We start from the raw sequence: 16,803 nt of genomic DNA on the forward strand, positions 1-16,803 counted from the left end.
ACCAAGGCTGGTAGATATGACTTCACTGCCCTTCAGACTTTCCAGTCATGTTGATTTTATTTTCATAATACTATTAATGTTAGATGGAGTACAAAAAATTAATCAAAAATGTCTCATAAAAAGCTAAATTAGTGAGATAAAATTTCATTAACAGAAAGTACATTAAGCTTGTCAACCTTATAAAGACTAAGATGATGTCTTCCTTTGAAAGAAACATTTTCCATATGTTTACATTTTTAACTTTGATTCTTTTACAAAAAGAAATAGTAGAGTGAAAACAAATGTTCTATTAAAATTAATCAAATTTTTAAATATATGGCAAGATGATATGAGTAAAGTTGTTAATTATTCATGAATCTAACTAAGCATACCCTTGTGGGTGTTAATCTAGAACTGTTTCTAAATGTACAGGACCAATTGCAAGGAAACTTAAGATATTAACTTGAAACTTTTACGTGAAAAATACTGACTAAATATTCCTGACTTTCACTGAGCCCAAAATAGGAGAATTGAACTTAAATGTTAGGCTACCTAAATATTAGGCAGATGGTGAGGGCTATTGAAGAAAAAAAGATTCCAAGTAGTTCAGATAAAGTTACAAAAATAGAACATCCATATTTGCAATTATTTTGGTGAAATTCAGATCTTAGAGCAATTAAATATCAAGTGATTAATTGCAATAGAAAATAAAGACAGATTTGAATTTTTAGGTTTTGAAACATTTTATACAGACAGATAGTTCAAATTTATCTAGGCTAAATTTTAGAGAAAAATAATGCACAGAGGCAAACATATCATACACTTTAAACTTTCACACTGCTATGTGTCAATTATATCTTAGTAAAGCTGGAACAAAATAGAGGATTATTACTATTTTTTGAACCATAAATTTAGTTTATGTTTTACACATTTCATAACGCAACATCTCACATTACTTATAATGTGTAATGAGGCAAACAATTAAATTTTAAAAATTTAGGAACCTATAATAATTTTTTAAATTTATATGTAAAAAGCTGAAAAAAGTTTTTATATGTTATAGTACTTTCAATAATTAAGTTTTAGCTAAGTATTTTGTTTTGTACCTCATGCTTCTCTGTCTTAATAATAAAATGTTTCACACTCTATAGGAATTTAGACACACCATTTTGATACTTTTATTCAGTTACCAACTAATAAAGTAGCAGAGTGAATAGCAGTATTGAACTGGTGTCCGCTGGATCTGGGTTTAAGTCCTGGGCCATACTCTTGCAACTTTATAGTTTGGGCAATTTATCTTGCTCTCACGTAAGCCTAAGTTTACATGTCTGTTAAAAAATGGTAATAATAGTACCAAACTCGTAAGTTGCTGTAAGGATGCAATAAAATAATGCATATAAAATGCTTAGTGCACATAACATGAATGATTATTATTACTATTATTATTTTCCAAAGGCCAGTTGAATATTAGATAAATTTTACTAAGACCTCGCAAAATATCTATATTATTAGAAATACTCAAGGTAGAATAAAGTGGCATTTCAATTATATTGTGGGAGCCTTTATTGGAGCCTACACCAATTCATTAAATTGTTCTACTTGATATTGATTTGTTACACTTGATATAGCTATATATAACATATTTTAAATTTATAAGTATTTATAATGATTTTTTATATTATATAGAGCAAAAAAAAAAAAATCAAGACAATAATAGTGAACCCCCACTGAAATCCCAAGAGATTAAGATCCAGTTCTGTCTAATTAAATATTTGTGTGACTTTTATCAATTTATTTGGTATTTATGGGTCAAGTTTTTCTTATCTGTAAAATTAAGGGTCACAATGGATGACTTCAGAGATAATTTCAAGAAATGGGTCCAAGCAAATTAAATATACTTTTTTATCATTCCATCTCAAAAAGTATCCAACTGCATTCAGTAGTAGATAAATTTTTGGCTCCTCTGGGTGGCAAAAATATGTCTTAAGTTTATATTAACCACCACCAACAAAATCCAGTCAAAAGAAAAATAATGAATAAAACTTCAAATTATTTTAGAATGACGCAAGTTTGTTTGAGTCATTCCATTAAACTCAATAACTAATAGAATCACTGATTCTATTCTGTTTTGGCAATGTAAAATGTAAAACATAACCTTAAAATTTTATATAAGATATTTTAACCTTTTTTCTCTCTCTCATTTGGGATCAACTTAGAGAATGGAACTATCATTTACTCAGTTGATCAAGCACAAAATCTAGAGATTATTATTGATTATCCTTTTTCTCTCCTTTGATATACAATTTATTAGCAATTTCTTTAAACCTTAGTTTTAGAATATCTCACATTGAACCACTTTGCCCTGTATTCTCTGCTACATCTTATACCAGGCCCCTTTCCCAACTGGCCTCCCTGTAGTCTACTCTCCATAAAATTGTTAGAGTGATCTTTCTAAAAAGTAAGCTTTATTTCTCCTTTCCTTAGAGTCATACAACAAATGTTCATTGCAATCAAGCTTCTCATAAAAGTCACAGGATCCAACTTATCTCAACATTAGTCTACTTCCTGAATGTATTAAGTAACACGTTCCTATGTGTTATTAGCAATATGAAATGAAAAACCACTATACATTTTTAATAGCTTTAACATAATAATAACCATCACTTATTGAGAAACTATATATAAAATATTTTCTATGGTTTATTATTCATTCTGATTTATTGATAATAATATATGTATATGCAAAAGGAATACAGTGATGGATTTAATTTTAATATTCTGTTAACTAGATTTTTTTCAATATTTGAATGGATGTTTGAGTGTCCCAAAATCAATCTTATAGAATTACTTAAATTTTTATTTTATTATTTTGTGCTTTATACATTATCTGAAATATACATAAAATAATATCCAAATTTAATATAAATTTAATTAGTAAATGTTTCCAATTTCACATAAATATTAATCTTAGCATTTTTGGAAGAAATCTAAACTGAATAATGATAGAGAAGTGTTAAAAATCTTTGACTAGGAAGTCACTATTCTTAAGATCCACAACTCACTCAAACTGAATTGAGTGGAGTTTTACTCATTCAACAACCTTTTTAAAAATATTCCAGAATAGAATTAGTAGCTGAGGACTTGTGAGGTTATAGCTATTTGGTAAAAGAAAACATAGCTGATCTTGATCCATGTGGAATTTATAATCTACTGAGATGTATAGACACATAAAAGACAAGAACAGATGTTTGAGTTGCAAGGAGGAAAAGCAGGAATCAATGGCAGCATTAAAAAACAAACAAACAAAAAACCCCAAGAAAACAACAACAACAACAAAAACAGACAGGAATATGTGCCAAAGCATCAAGAGAAGCAAAGTGCGTAATTTTTAGGGCGGTGAAATAGTTCCAGGGGTTGGAGTAGAGGTGATAGGGCTTAGAAATCAAGAGTAGAGTGATGCTACTACAGAGGTCAGTGTTTGTTTTGAGTATCATCATACTACTCTTTTTGTAGCTTTTGTAAAAATTGTTCTGACTATTGTACCCAGGCAGTCCGGGCTTTTATTTTCTTAGTCCTATAGGTACCCGCTCAATCTGAATCTCTGTTCCTATCTTCCATAGTATTGTCCAACTGTACAGCAGCTCCCAGTCTATAGGATGTGATCCATAAGAGTACCAAAGATAATTGCAACAGATCCAAAAATCAGAATGAATATCAATTATTACATTCTAAATAAATAAAATCAAAATTTCTATCATACTGGGGGCCTTCAACTTTTATTCATACTGCAAAAGAATTGATGTCATTTTTTTTTATTTTCCTTGTATACTCACCTCTAATGAAAATACAATGATTTCTGTTCCATTCTCCAGAACTTTGTGGGGATATTGGCTAGTATAAAAACTGATCCATGTGCTTGTGATAACAGATCATGATGGCTTCAATGGCTACTACTTCCAATTGGCATCTTAAGGTTGAACAGATGTTTTCAGGGAAAAATATTACTTAACTAGGAACCATTAATGACCCAATGTTTGTAAAACTATAACACAGCTGAAGATGTGTGACAGGCACAGTAACCTAAAATGAAACTCTATTAGGTAAATAATTGTTTTCTTTGCTCTGCCATGGCTTATAAACATTTTTGGGTCAGATATGGCTATATTCATATAGTGCTTTTTACAGATATTTGCAGAATAAACTAACTAGACAAATTATAAACAGCCAATGACATAACTCAATTTAGATGGATTACTTTATGATTCACTTAATAAATATCTACCGAATTCTAACTATTAATAATAATAAGCACTCACTCTGTTCCAAGCATTTCATATAATTAACTTTTTTATTCCTTATAGCAAATGAAGGAGAAAGTGGGTATCCTTTAGAATATATAACCCAACAATTCCAATCCTAAGTAACACAACAGAAATGAAGATATACATGCACTCAAACACTTGTGCACAAATATTCACAGTGGCATTATTTATAATAGCCAAAAGTGGAAATAAGTAAAATGCCCATCAACTAATGAATGGATATAGAAAATTTGGAAATATTGAGAAAGAAAAAGAAATGAAGTAACAATAGATAATACAACATTAATGTACTTTTAAAACATTATATTAAGTAAAAGAAATGTTATAAAATATCACATACTGTATAATTTAATTAATAAGAAAAGTCCAGAATAATCAAATCCATGGAGAAAAAAAGCAGATTAATGATTGTTTAAGGAGAATGGTAATGGATGGAGGCAGAATGAGGCTAATAAATAGAGAATTTTATTTAAGGAAATGAAAATGTTCTAAAAATAAGATTGTAGTGATATGTACTGTACAACTCTGATATACAACTCTGAATATGCTAAAAAACAGTAAATTATACACTTTAAATGGGTGAATTGTATCGTATTAAATTATATCAATAAATAAAGATGTTAAAAGAAAAAGGAAAAAATCTCATCCAATCTTATATCCCTTTCTTGCTCTATAGGGGATGCTTGGAGGTCATGTGCTGTAGATAAATTAAGAGGTGGGATTAAAGTATATTAGACTGAAATGTAAGTAAGAAATAAAAAAAATAAATAAAACTTAACTGCATTAAATTCCTGAGGTTTCAAGGATATTGGTTAACATGATGTCGTCTATCTTATCCTAGTCTATCCTGACTAATATAGAAATATGGTATTTTAGAATTAGGAATTATCTATCTCTCAATTATATTTTGACTAAATAACAGTATGTAGAAAGAAAATGCAGGTAATTTGAGCTTTCCAAGTATCATGGATGAATTTTATATTTAATAAACATCAATTCAGAATCTATAATGTGTCTGGCATTGAACTTAGTACTGCCTGTAGTTCTTTTTGGCAATAATGCTAGAATTATCATTTTGAATTCATAAAATACCAAATTCAAATTATTATTATTAGCATATACACTTTTCTCATCGACATCTATCTCAATACCTGAAAAGTAGCAAATATTTAATAGCTATATTTTAAATGAATGAATTTAAGCAGGACTTTTTAAATACATTTTAATTTAATAAGATAAGAAAAGGTGTGAAGATTTAATCAACATAAAAATGTTTCTATCATCACAATAAAGCTGGATTTCAAAAGATTTCAAAGTATTATGCCTCTTGTAAGGATGAAACATGAAGAATAACTGATCTGTCATAAGTTTCAACGAGCATGTATTCAGTATTTGCAGGGTTTACAGACATATCTTGCTGTTAAAGAAAATTCAATAAAAGGAGACTTTAGTTCAGGAAACAGGGTTAAATTCATGAACTGATAAGATGTTTTTCTCACAAGTTTTCAGTGACAATAATGCATACAATCACTGAAGGCATAAAATGTAAGACTGGACTTCTGTTTCTGCATTGCATATATAGAGCCTAAAAGAACCTTGCCTCCATGTAACAATGTGAAAAAATCAAGATAATCTAAAAATCATAACTTTTCTTGAGTGTTTCAGAGAGCTGAAGTTGCAAAGCTACCAAATAACTTTGATTTACAATAAAGAACAAGCACTTCGAAAAAAAGATGAAAAACATAAAATGTTTTATTTTTGTTAGCATACAGAAGAAATCAGTAGCCACTATATAAGGGGACTGTGCTGTGAGAAATGTGAAAGAAAGTTTGTTAAATAGGAAGATTATGACACTAAACAAAAACCTGGATCTATACAAAGAAATAAAAAGTACAAGAAAAGGTAAAAATAAAAGTAAATATAAAAGACATTTCCTCTTATTTTTAATTGCTATAAAAGAAAATTGACTAGAGCAAAAATAATAACAATGTATTGTAAGGTTTAAGATATAATAAAAGTAAAATGTATAACAATCTTAATGCAGTGTTGACAGGAGGAATCGGAAGTATGCTGTTGTAAAAGTTCTTATACTATACATGAAATAGCATACTATTTTTGAAGGTAGTTATTAATTAAAGATGTATGTTGCAAACTCTAGGGAAAACAATGCAAAATTAAGAGGTTGAAAATAACTGTTTAAAAGAATGTTAACTTTTAAAGAAATCAATAGACATAAATTGGCACAGAGTTATCCACAAGGATTGCTCTCAAATTGATAAATCTCACTTCCATAATAAAATAGTGCAATGTGGAGCAATCAAACCAGTATTTCAAAGAGGAAATATATTCCTTAATAATCTCTGAATAGGAGAAAAAAATCAAAGAGAAAGGAAACTAGTAGGAATTATACTGTTTTTTAACTTGTATCAAGATTATATAGAAAAACATTTAAAATGCTTCACAGAGTACTTGAAAGACATATCTGACTTTTTTAAAAGGCAAATTGAATCATAAATATACATTTTTTAGTGAATAAAAAGATTTTAATCATACTATCCCCCAAACATCAGTGCTGGGAGCAGTTTTAGTTTTATTTAGTGTCTTATAAATGAGCTGAGAAAAATACAGTCAAAACTCTCAGCAGAAGAAACCTTCAACATGGGACAGACATGCTAAATTATTTGGGGCAAATTTCAAAAAAATCTCCTGTTTGTTAAGTTGGCAGATAAGTATCCATGAGCTTTAAAGTACTCATTTTTTTTCAAAAGTAATTTAAATTATAATATTATACAATGATAATTTCTGAGTTGTTACTTATTACCCTGGAAGGCATCTAGGTAAAATATTAAAAAGTATCCTAATATATCATGAGAAAATTTATGTTACTTCAGAACAGAACAATCTTTTTTCAGGTTTATATCCTGACCAGGAGACTAGCTAGTATGGCATATATAACATATGTTTATAAAGATGAATTGTCTTTGTCGAGTTCACCTAATGTTTTCAGTTTCAAAGTCAAATTTTTGGGCAATATTATGTACAGAGTTAGAAAAAATAATGTAGTTTTACAGGACAACAGCAGACCCAGAACTAAAGTCTACTATGTAAGATAGTGGATGATCTATTTCAAGAAAAATATAAGAGAGTTGGAAAAGTTTTAGAAAGGAACAACTAAACTGATAATGATATTAATGGATTTTTCAGTGACATAGGCTATAAAAAGCAGTCTTCAGTTTTGAATGGTGAATTATTGGATCTACCATAACTGAAAACACTAGCATTGGTAGAAACTTATTAAAACTTGAATCAGGTAGTTTTATGATAAAATGACAGGATAAGAATAAGTTAATAATTCTTTACTCCTGTGGTAGATGGAATTTTAAAATGGCCTCAAGATTTTTGTCCCCTAATGTAAATTTTCTGGATATTATCCCTTTAAGTGTAGGTGCAAACTGTGAAAATGATATCATTCTTGTCAATAGATGGATTGCCTTATATAGTAAAAGTGAAAAGATACTGTAGATCTAATTAAGGTCCTGAATCAGTTAGTTTTGAGTTAATTAAAAAAGAAGTTAACCTTCATGGGACTATCTTAATCAGGTGACAGTCCTTAAAAAAGGGCTTTTGCCATTTCTAAGAGAAAGATTCTCAAGTTCTTCTTTCTTGAAGGATTCTGGCTAGCATTTCTGTTTGAAATGCATATTTCTCTGATTGAGTAATATTTTATTTTATTCTTTCCAGAGAAGCTCAGTGAGCTACTTTGCCATTTTGTCCCCTCTAGTCTCAAAAACAAAATCAAAACAAAATAGAGGCTTTGTTTCCTAATAGTCTTGGTTAGATGTTTAAATCAATGGGGCAGAGTTCACCTCTACCCACAATTCTTCCAGAAACTACCTTCTTCAGAATCTGGTCATCATCTGCTTCCGGCTGACAGAATAAGAGCATAGAAGAGCACATATTGATGGTTTTTAATGGGACAGGCCTGGAAATTGTGCAAATTTCTTCTCACTTTCTGTTGAGGAGACCATACTTTAAGGAGGCTGAAAAATGTGTAGTATAGGAATATGGTCAAAATAGAAGGGTAATTTTGGTCAACAACTAAGTCTCCACCACAATATTCACTTAGTTGACATATTCTCTGGTATATGTCACAAGAACCTCAAATTAACGTAAATGGAAAAGAACTCTAGTTTCTCCAACCTCATACCATTCAAGTCTTTCATTCACTGAAGGCCACCATAATCTATCTAGTTGTTTAAACCAGACACAGGGAAATTATCCTTGATGTTTCTTATCCTCACGTTCCACATCTAATCCTTCAGAAAGTCCTCTCAATTCTACCTCCAAACACATTTAAATCTATCCACTCTCTCCATTCTTACTGCCATCTTTTTAGTTCAAACATCAAAATAGTCTCTAGTCTGGATTATCCCAATAGCCTCCTGATAGCTCTCTGTGCTTCCATTCACTCTTGCTTGCCCGCGTTTCATTCTCTATACAACACAGTAATCTTCTAAAACAAATTTAAACATATCAGCCTTTAGTTTAAAAACTTTCAACGGCTTAGGAAAAATCAATAAAATTCAAAATCCTTATCATGACGTATAAGGCCACATATGGTACAGCCCCTGCCCACTTCTCCAGCCTCATCCTCTGTCACCCTCCTTCCAGCCACAATGCTCCAGGTACAATGACCTTCTTGCTGCTGCTTGACCACATTTAGCTTATTTCCACCTTAACACTTGCCCTTTCTGCTCCTGAGAGACCTTCCTTACATCCATTTATTCTCTTACTTCAGTTTCCTGATCATTTTCTTGTTAGCATTTATATTCTGTATTTCTCTGTTTATTATCAGATTCCTTTCCCTGAAAAGTCCATGACCAGGTGCCATGTCTTGTTACCACTGTTTCCCTAATGTCTAGTAGGTCTGGCACATAGTGGTGCTCAGTAAATAACTAAGTAAATGAACGGAGGAGAATCATCAAGGGTGATCAGAGAAGAGCTCCTGCAAAATCCTTTGATAAATTATTGCTGTAGTGTAAGGAGCACAAGCCTGGCTTTCTATATGGATTTGACCACTTCTCAGCTGTGTACAAGTGAGTTCAGCAATCTGAGTCTCAGTTACCCAGCCTGTAAGCAGATGAGAACATATGACACAGTGCCAAATGCCTGCTTTGTAAAGAAGAAAGGAGCTAATGGAGGAACAGTGCCTGGGGTAAGGTTAAAAGCTCCACTCAGTAAATAGAATTATTATTGCTATTATTATGTACATTTCTGTTCCCGTAGGATAACACCCCTTGGGGCCTCAGTCTCCTCTTTTTTATCAGGGGTCAACCTCCTGTCCTCTTTTCTGTGAGGTGTTTCTGGTGACATAAATCTCCACGGCAGCCAAAGAAAAGACCTTGTCACCTCTATTTTTAATAATTCACATCCATCTCCTATCCCTTAAAACTAACTTCCTGAAATTAGCATAAACAGTTCTCAATCTTGTGCCTTCTTTGGACTTTCATTCTGGTGGCTGATGACTGCAGAGAAAATTGCACAGCTTTGTGGGTCAGTGATCGATAAACTTATTATCTTCAGTTGTCAGGCAAATTGTTTCATGTTGCTCTAGTCAACACTTTTTCTCTCTCTAAAGGAATACTGAAAATGTACACCACTCTTCTCAATTCTAAAACTTTTATACACTCTCCCAATCTAATAGATTACCAAAATTTATCGATTTTTTTCACCTTATATCTATTTATTCCTAATGTCTTTCTACTTTTCTCTACGATTGTTGTTACTGCCTTACTCTAGCTTGGTGGTCTTCAAACTGGTATATATATACTCTTGAGAGTGCAAAAATTCTCTCCAAAGTAAACCCAGACAGAAATTTATTTAGGGAATAACTAAAGATATGACATAGGTGCAGAGTCTACTTTCCAACCACTCCTTTCCTATTTAATTTCCCTTTATTTTACAAAACAAAAACATATTTCTTACTCATCCAGAATTTTATGTGCATTGACCCAATATGTGAACTCTCCGGGGACATCACACAAAAAATGATTTATATAAATGTTGAGAAATACTGATGCTAATGTTGAGAAACTGAATGGCAAAGAAATTATTTTGTAAATCAGGTGATTTCCAATTCTTTGCTTTCTATAAAATTAATAGATTATTAAAAATAAATTTTGATAATAGATTACCATGGGATTGTTTTACATATGATTAGGACTTCAAATAATTGAATGATATGGTTATAACTCAACTGTTCATCTCTTAGTTCACACCTATAAAAATGAAAAGTCAGACTAGAATTAGTATTAAACTTTTTGGCAATATGTAACATTGTTCCAAAGGTAGAGTGATTAATTAAAATAAAGAAGCCCATCTGTCAAATTCAGCAATGCATTTCCAATAAAGTTGTACTTTATGTCACTAACAACTTTTGACAATTTAAAATACAATTACATGGTTTTGGTCAATTGTGCATAATAAAAATTATATTGTCAAGCATTCTAAAAAGGAAAATTAACTGTAAGCCTTACAGTTACAAGAATTTAAATGATTAAATTATAAATAAACTTTATAACGAGAAATATGATAGGGTAATACATTAAATACTTTCAAGCTTAAAATATGTATTAATAGGATAAATTCCCATGGGAATGGAAATATGAATTCAAAAAGAAAAGAGAACCACATCATTTTTAAAAAATGTCTACAAGGGTTATTTCAAACATTTTTAAATGGATAATGATAAGCATGGAATTTCAATATTATTCAGACTCTAATGGATATATTTAAGAGTGATATAACAGATTTATTTTAAAATGATGAAATTTATAATATGCTGAAAAATTGCATCTTTCGCAACTATTTAAACTTATGAAGAATTCGTATGTCAATTCATAAGTATATGAGAGGATGTGTAAGTTTACAAAATTCTCCTAGAGGTATTTGGGAAAAAGGTTTGAATATCTCTCATCGAGGCTGTTATTATCTCTCATTGAGGTTACCTGCTAGTATTCTTCCTGCATGGTAGCCATACTCCAGTCAAAAATATTTTCAAAACTGTAGCGGGAGTGATCTTTCTTAAATGCAAAAATCCAACCAAGTCACTTCTCCACTTAAAACAATACAATGGCTTCTCATTGTCTTTTCTTGTGTACCTTTCCAGTGACCTGTTGCCCCTGCAGCCTTTACTCCTACTCCATGGAAACTGAACTACAAAAGTTCCCAATCTCCTGCCTCTGAGCTCTTTCTCAGATTCTCCCATAGTGACTCATCCTTACTCCCTCCCTCCACTGCTTCTGCCATCTGCCCTTCTAATTAGCTCCTAACCATCATTCAGTTCTTAATTCTGAAATCAATTCTTTTAGAAAATATCAGTTGGCTCTCCAGTTATGAGTTAGAAATTTCTTTAATGTATTGACATAGCACATGATTTCTGATTCAGGAACATAATTTATAATGGAAGCCAAAAACTTTCACTGGCTCATTGTCCTTTAGCTCCTCAAATTCTCATATTTTAATTGGTTAGAGGTTTGAATGATAGTATTTTGTTTCATTATTTCTCCAGCTAATTTCTGATTCAGATTCATCAACATATAATCTTACAGTAATTCACATCTTCAAAAAATAAGATCAAATTTGTAAATCTATAAGTATGAGAAGATGAGCTGAGGATAATCCCTAAATAGTCTCTCATGCTCTGGCCTGAATTGATCTTTACCCTTCACATTCAAAATAAATCACATTTCCACTATGAGTCTTTCTACTTTCATCTTAATTACCTGTCACACTCTTACCCCATGAGAAAATTCTACACTTCTGCAAATTCCCTCTAAGAATGTCTAACGAGCTGACAAGCTCTGTAGCAAAAAGGGCTGTATACTATTGTTCACCATTGTGGCTTTAATGTCTAGCTCAGTATCTCGTGTAGTGTGTATTCAATAAATAGATGTAGAATGAATGAATGAAACCAGACTAAGACCATGCAAATATAAGCAGCTTCTGTTTTGTCAGAAATAGTCAAAACTATTTGTCAGAAATAGTTTCAATGTCATAGGTCTACCATAATGTGTGCCTTATATTGAGCCCTCAGTTGAGATTTTCACTTTTATCATGATGCTAGGTCCGTTCCACAAAGATACAGCCTCATTTCTTTGTACTACATTTTAATTTGCCACCCTAAATTGAGCCATTGAGTTTAAATAAACAATCATTTGGGATGCTATTTACAATTATACGTTGCATATTATTATTTCGGTCAGTGATGGACCACATATACCGTGGTAGTCCCACAAGATTATAATGGAGCTGAGAATTTCCCATTGCCTAGTGAAGTTGTAGCTGTTGTAAATTCCCATCACAACCCATTACTCATGTGTTTGTGGTAATGCTGGTGTAAACAAATCTACTGTGCTACTAGTTATATAAAAGTGTAACATATATAAATTTGCAGTAGTAGGCTATCCATCTCGGTTTTTGTAAGTATACTCTATGATGTCCACACAACAAAATCGCTTAAAGACACATTTCTCAGAACGTATCCCCATTGTTAGGAGGTGCATAACTGTACCTTTGGTTTTTCCCTAACTCTAGGGTCCGCTGTTCAGACAGTTTAATTTTTTTCTACCCTGACTTTCAATCTTCTCATATCCTGCCATCCTTGGTAACAAAATCTGAACAAGTTAAGGTAAAGATAGAAAAGTTCAGCAAGAAATTCTAAAACTCAGTTTTTAAACATATATTCTTCCTTGTTAAGTTGTAAAAGTACTGGGGAGATGTCATGAATTATAGGTTAGTTTGAAGACAATGTAATGTTTATATTAACATAATGGAGAACTGATACTGTAACATATCAAGATGTTATTAAGAAACTTCAGTAACTAGTAAGATCTTTGAAAAACTGAAGATATTAGATCAATTTCTCTCAGAAGAAGAAACTACAATGAAGATTATCTTCTCAGGAGAAAAATGAGTGACTTCAAAAAAAAATTTAGAAGGTCATGGAAATTAAAAAAGGAAGATTTGCCAGTGGTTTGAGTGAATTATAAGAACAGAAATAATGAAGTAGTATTTGAATCTTTATATAAAGTTCTCATATAAAAGCAGAGAATTTTTTTTTTTTTGGAAATAAGGAATTCAAAGATATGCATATTTGTAAAAAAAATAATTTTTCTAAACATAGGAATTGAACACAAAAAAACTGCCTTCTCGGTTCATTACACCATTTGTTTTATCAATTTAATTTCAGATTTTATAAAAATGTCACAGTGACATTAATTTTTGTGGCATCTTAATTTCCATAGCATTAAAATGGGGAAAATGTGCCATTTAGAATTGAAAAAAAAAATATGATGCTAAAAAAGGCCCATGTGCTTCATAAAATACTAACAAACATTTTTAAGTAAATAAAATGAAATCCAAGAACTTGGTCAAAAGCTTGAAAACCAATTCACAATTATACTATATACTAGAAAGAGCAGTAGTCCCAGATAGAGCTGGCCTAGATTAAAAATAAGTATGTCCACTCAGCCTGGTGACATTTATAAATCCAAATTCTCTGAATATGTTACCTCACCTATAAAAATGGTAATAAAAATACCTTTCATAACAATCTTAGAAATAGCTGAGGAATTATTATGGGAGGATAAGATATATGTAAAATAAAATTTGATTTAACAAAAATGAGTATGTAGTTCTGTAGCAGGACTAACCCCAGAGAGCCTAAGAAGTGAATGGTTGAAAGATATCCCAGGGGGCTCCCAAAATGTCTATGTAACTTCTTTTTTGACTATACAGTTCACATGAAGTATCTATTCCTTTGTGAAATATGATTTAAAACACATACATATGCATGCAAATTATTATAAGTAACTTTATATATATACACATATATAAAATACATATATTGTTTGCTGTTGATGTGATTATGAAACTCCAACAGCACCAAGAATCTAAGGAGTGGTTTGCACAGCTCTATGACCATAGGGAGGAACAAGTGCCAAGAGGTTGCCCTGGCCATCTCTGTCCACTGGACGTGTTCTTGAACACCAAGTCAGTTTATACCTTAACTCCCCCAAAATACCACACCTGTGCTCTTAAGCACAGGTGATAGACTTGGAAATGGAGAGCAACTGATTTATACAAGCAGAATGTGTTGATTTTTAAATAAAATGCCTTTATACAAAAAAATTATATATATATACACATATATATGTATATATATACACATATATATGTGTATATATATACATATATATGTGTATATATAGTTCACATGAAGTATCTATTCAGTAGACTTGTAAGAGTAATGGAAATGGAAATATATATATATATATATATATATATATATATATATATATATATATCTCAATTTTTTTGAGCTAGGGCTTTCATTCCCAATGGGTGGGAAAAGCAAGGAGAATAAGAATAAAAAAATGAAAAGAACATGCAAACTAAAGACAGAAAGTCATCCCCACTTCTAAGCTTTGTTTTTACTAAAGTGTATTTTGATACTGTTGGCACATGAGAACTCTTTCAATATCTTTGATTAAGAGCTTGAGCCAAAGAGTTCCCATTTCCATTACTCTTACAAGTCTACTGAAAGGCTCTGATAAGACATTTTTGTAGCAAATCAAGGATTCACTGCCAATCAGAATCTTAGCAGGAATATTTCCATTTTATGTCCTAGATTCTGAAAGTGATCTAGACGAATGAGGTTAGATGATCTAGATGTCCTTGTTAAAGACAATTCGATGAACAAAACTACTAACACTGAGTTCTTTTAACATCCTTACACCAAACCAAGTTGTATTATAAACCTCCAAATGATAAAGAATAAAATGGAGACTGAATAATTTATACTTGGTTTAGATTCAGTGAAGTAATAATGCAAAAATGAGTAAATAGCCTCATTCACATCTCCGATTAAAAATTAAAAAATACTCTCAAATCGATTGGTATATATCTGTGCCAACTATAATCTCACAGACAGCTGAAGAATGCAAAAGTGATCTAAACTTATTCTTCTAGACATGCAACTTACTCAAGACTAGCTGATATTTTAACATTTTTTTTAAATATAAAGAATGTTCGAGGAATAGATTGGAGGTTTTAATGATTTCATTTTGTTTTATGACACTGTTGGGTGAGGGGACTGACAAACAAAATGGATGCAGTCAGGCTCCCTCCCAGCAAACCATGTGGTTTCTGGGAAGCCTTAGATACAGAGTCCTGGGCAGCCTTAGATACAGCGTCCCAGGTGACCTTAGATACAGTGTCCTATGCAACTTTAGATACAGTGTCCTATACAACCTGTAGATTGTGATTGATTATAGTACCTGGCCTTAAGCCCCTGTTATAAGAACAGCCCGCCTGTGCAGGCTCTGGGGAGCTGGAGCTGTGCCTGTGCCTTGCTGTGTCCTGCTATGCCTGAATAAAGCTATGTTGCATCCGCCCACGGCTCCTTGCATATTCTTCCAGCTGCCAGAACCACACATCCCAAGCTTCAGTTCTTGAATCTGCAGAACAGACACATACATATAAGAGCAGAGCTTTTAGTAACTATTCACTCCTTTCACCACACTCCTTCTGATAGCCCTGAAGGACATTGTTTAGGAAGCACCTAATGCAACAGTTGAAAACTATTCAATCAATTCAGACTCCTGTTTGAAAAATCAACAGAAAAAAAAAAATTCCAGTCACGTCCTTAGGAACTTCCAGCTAAATGACCGCAAGCTGATGGTATTTAGAAAAATATAAAATAAACAGATTTATTAGGAATTGATTTCATAATGAACAATATAGATATGTTTGCAAGGCAAATCCATAGTAATAGAGTTCAAAATGAAAAAAGCAAATTACTGGGTATCTTTGCATAAAACACAATGTAATTTAAACAAAAATCTACAGCAGCACTAACAATGCTAAAGATGTAAGCATTAGCAAACATATTACTTTAATATCATTCTCTAAAGAGTTGTTTGGTAGATTGACTCTACTGGATTCATATCTATTTCCCACTAGGATAATATTCTATGTCTTACAGAGAAAAAAATAGGTAGTCTCTTTCCAGTTTGAGTTTGATTTGCTTTGGTTTATATGACATGGCTGAGAAATTGTTTGAAAATCTTTATTTCAGCAATACAAATCACTTTTAGATATTAGCCATTATTACAAAGGAATCTATGAAGGTATTGTTATCATTCTATATTTCGTGAAGACTCAGTCTCCCTAATAGAAATTATTCAGATGATAGGGGAATAAATCAGAGAGACTAATATAATAGCATAATATCTAAAACTAATAAACTGTTTCTCCTGGTAAATCCCAACTAAATATTATCATTGGGATTTGTGGAACCAGAGGATAGATGAATAGAATGAATTGACACATAATTGTGAGTCAGTTTTGTAGAAAATGATTGAGATTGATTATGATTTTTGGTCTACAATATGCTTGTTTTGAGGCCAATCATTAATGTAAGTTTTGTATTTATTCGTAT

General features: G+C 31.6%; 1 protein-coding gene across 2 annotated transcripts in view; it reads right to left on the reverse strand.

The window, feature by feature from the left end:
* Positions 1-16,803, reverse strand: part of CNTN1 (contactin 1) — a 271,156-nt gene that overhangs the window by 147,273 nt on the left and 107,080 nt on the right. The gene's annotated exons all lie outside the window — the stretch shown is intronic.

Source organism: Pteropus medius, unplaced genomic scaffold (genome assembly GCF_902729225.1).
Source record: "Pteropus medius unplaced genomic scaffold, Ma_sr-lr_union100, whole genome shotgun sequence".
NCBI classification, from domain to species: domain Eukaryota; kingdom Metazoa; phylum Chordata; class Mammalia; order Chiroptera; family Pteropodidae; genus Pteropus; species Pteropus medius.